Source organism: Triturus cristatus, chromosome 9 (genome assembly GCF_964204655.1).
Source record: "Triturus cristatus chromosome 9, aTriCri1.1, whole genome shotgun sequence".
NCBI classification, from domain to species: domain Eukaryota; kingdom Metazoa; phylum Chordata; class Amphibia; order Caudata; family Salamandridae; genus Triturus; species Triturus cristatus.
In genome coordinates this window covers 392120246-392123919 of record NC_140592.1, presented here as the reverse complement: position 1 = coordinate 392123919, position 3674 = coordinate 392120246, and positions in this window count along the sequence as shown.

Here is a 3674-nt window from a genome sequence, read left to right as displayed (position 1 = left end):
TCTTCATAGACTTTCTGCGAGTATGTTTGGGAGCTATTTATTTCTTCTAAGATGAAGAAATCTCTTAATGCGTTCCTAGCCTGATCCAACTGAGTCTGATTTAAGGAACCTACCGGTTTAGAAGCATGGACCAATGACTGCTGAAGCTGTGCTATTTTATCTGAACGTTCCCTAGTTTTCTTAGCGGAGGCGGCAATCATCTGCCCGCGGGCAGCGGCCTTAAAACCCCCCCAGACAGAAAAAATATCAGCAGTTCCTTCATTAATGGAGAAAAAATCTTTTATCCAGCATCTAAACTCTTCAAGCCATACTGGATTTTGAAGGAGAAGGCGGTCCATCTGCCACTTGAACGTTCGCTTTTTGGAGAAACCCATTTGCTACGAGAGGTACTTTACCTGATAATGATTTTAGCAGCCTACACAGCAACCCTGCACTCTTTCCTACTCCCTGCTGACGAGAGGCAACTACCTCGAAACACGTGTCCAGGGATGGCTAACGCTATTCACACTTGCACTCATGACACGAGCATAGCCGTATCCGCCGAAGCTGACTACAGGGACCACAGTTCTTTGGGGTAACACGCAGGTAGGTCAGCAGTGTGCGACCATTTGGATTTAGTTATTTAGTGGCTCTTTGAGCCGGGGAGTCGACGGGCTCAGGTTACGCACCTGCGTTGCTACGAGAGGTACTTTACCTGATAATGATTTTAGCAGCCTACACAGCAACCCTGCACTCTTTCCTACTCCCTGCTGACGAGAGGCAACTACCTCGAAACACGTGTCCAGGGATGGCTAACGCTATTCACACTTGCACTCACGAGACGAGCATAGGCGTATCCGCCGACGCTGACTACAGGGACCACAGTTCTTTGGGGTAACACGCAGGTAGGTCAGCAGTGTGCGACCATTTGGATTTAGTTATTTAGTGGCTCTTTGAGCCGGGGAGTCGACGGGCTCAGGTTACGCACCTGCGTTGCTACTAGAGGTACTTTACCTGATAATGATTTTAGCAGCCGACACAGCAACCCTGCACTCTTTCCTACTCCCTGCTGACGAGAGGCAACTACCTCGAAACACGTGTCCAGGGATGGCTAACGCTATTCACACTTGCACTCACGACACGAGCATAGGCGTATCCGCCGACGCTGACTACAGGGACCACAATTCTTTGGGGTAACACGCAGGTAGGTCAGCAGTGTGCGACCATTTGGATTTAGTTATTTAGTGGCTCTTTGAGCCGGGGAGTCGACGGGCTCAGGTTACGCACCTGCGTTGCTACGAGAGGTACTTTACCTGATAATGATTTTAGCAGCCTACACAGCAACCCTGCACTCTTTCCTACTCCCTGCTGACGAGAGGCAACTACCTCGAAACACGTGTCCAGGGATGGCTAACGCTATTCACACTTGCACTCACGAGACGAGTATAGGCGTATCCGCCGACGCTGACTACAGGGACCACAGTTCTTTGGGGTAACACGCAGGTAGGTCAGCAGTGTGCGACCATTTGGATTTAGTTATTTAGTGGCTCTTTGAGCCGGGGAGTCGACGGGCTCAGGTTACGCACCTGCGTTGCTACGAGAGGTGCTTTTCCTGATAATGATTTTAGCAGCCTACACAGCAACCCTGCACTCTTTCCTACTCCCTGCTGACGAGAGGCAACTACCTCGAAACACGTGTCCAGGGATGGCTAACGCTATTCACACTTGCACTCACGACACGAGCATAGGCGTATCCGCCGACGCTGACTACAGGGACCACAGTTCTTTGGGGTAACACGCAGGTAGGTCAGCAGTGTGCGACCATTTGGATTTAGTTATTTAGTGGCTCTTTGAGCCGGGGAGTCGACGGGCTCAGGTTACGCACCTGCGTTGTTACGAGAGGTACTTTACCTGATTATGATTTTAGCAGCCTACACAGCAACCCTGCACTCTTTCCTACTCCCTGCTGACGAGAGGCAACTACCTCGAAACACGTGTCCAGGGATGGCTAACGCTATTCACACTTGCACTCACGACACGAGCATAGGCATATCCGTCGACGCTGACTACAGGGACCACAGTTCTTTGGGGTAACATGCAGGTAGGTCAGCAGTGTGCGACCATTTGGATTTAGTTATTTAGTGGCTCTTTGAGCTGGGGAGTCGACGGGCTCAGGTTACGCACCTGCGTTGCTACGAGAGGTACTTTACCTGATAATGATTTTAGCAGCCTACACAGCAACCCTGCACTCTTTCCTACTCCCTGCTGACGAGAGGCAACTACCTCGAAACACGTGTCCAGGGATGGCTAACGCTATTCACACTTGCACTCACGACACGAGCATAGGCGTATCCGCCGACGCTGACTACAGGGACCACAGTTCTTTGGGGTAACACGCAGGTAGGTCAGCAGTGTGCGACCATTTGGATTTACCCATTTCTATAGATACTTGAATATAAGCATGATCGGAAAAAACATTAATACCAATATCTGCATCTCTAACAATCAATGAACGTGAAACCAATAAAAAATCGATTCGAGATGCAGTTTGATGTTGGCGTGAGGAGCAGGTATATTGACGAACAGTTTGATTAAGAAAACGCCATGCATCAATTAACTGAAGATCTTCTACCAAAGCGTCAAAAAGCTTCTTAGTTTTAGGTTTTAGTTGTTTTTTTCCCTCTATTTGAAGTATCCATTTTCAAATCCTGAATATAATTAAAATCACCTCCAAACACAATTTGCCCCGAGACCCTAATCAAAAGTTTATAAAGTGTACGTAATGCAAATTCGTCATCAGATATTGGGCCATAATAGCTAACAAAATTCAAAAGCTGACCATTCAGTGACACCTGTATCCAGATCCACCTCCCCTGGGGATCCCTTTGTTCCTGTAGAAACTCCCAGTCGAATTCACGAGAAAAATAAATAGCAACCCCCCGCATTGCAACACCCGCTGAAGCAAAAAAACACCTTGAAAACATTCCTGGAATATAAAATTTTGGGGTATTAGTTTTCAGATGAGTTTCCTGTAAAAAAAGAATTTGAGGTTTTAAAGTAACTAACCACCTTATTAAGCCACCGTATTTACGTCTATTCAGTATTCCATTGACATTAACAGAAAGAATTTGACATATACTAGATAGACTCATTCTATCAGATAAATACAAAAAAGAAGCAAAATATAAAAAACTCACTATACTGCCAGACTATTCTAGATTGATTCCTGCACCATTTAACGCCTTCCAGATAGCACCTGCTAATTTTTTCTATTAATCCCAACCACCCTAGCCCTCCCTCAACAAAAACCCTCCTCCCCTTTGGAAATGTGGTTAAACCCGCTATCCACATACTCCGACCCCCCTGTGCCCGTACTGGTGCCCTGTTTTTGCAGCAAAGAGTGACCTCCCCCCCTCCATAAAACAAAAAGTATTCTTTAAGCTCAAGACCCTGCAAATCCTTAAAGCAACTGTGCCCAAAAAAGAATTCTTAAGAAGACAAAAACAGCAGAAAAAACATCCTGCAAGTTATCTTCCAATTGAAATTGCCTTAAGCATCTCCTCTGCTTCTTCTAAACGGGTAAATAGATTAAACTTCCCGTGGACTAGAACTTTAAGTTTGGATTGTTGTGCAATCGAAGCTTGTGCCCCTTTAGCTTTAAACAAATAAAGTAACTTGACAAATTCTTTACGTCT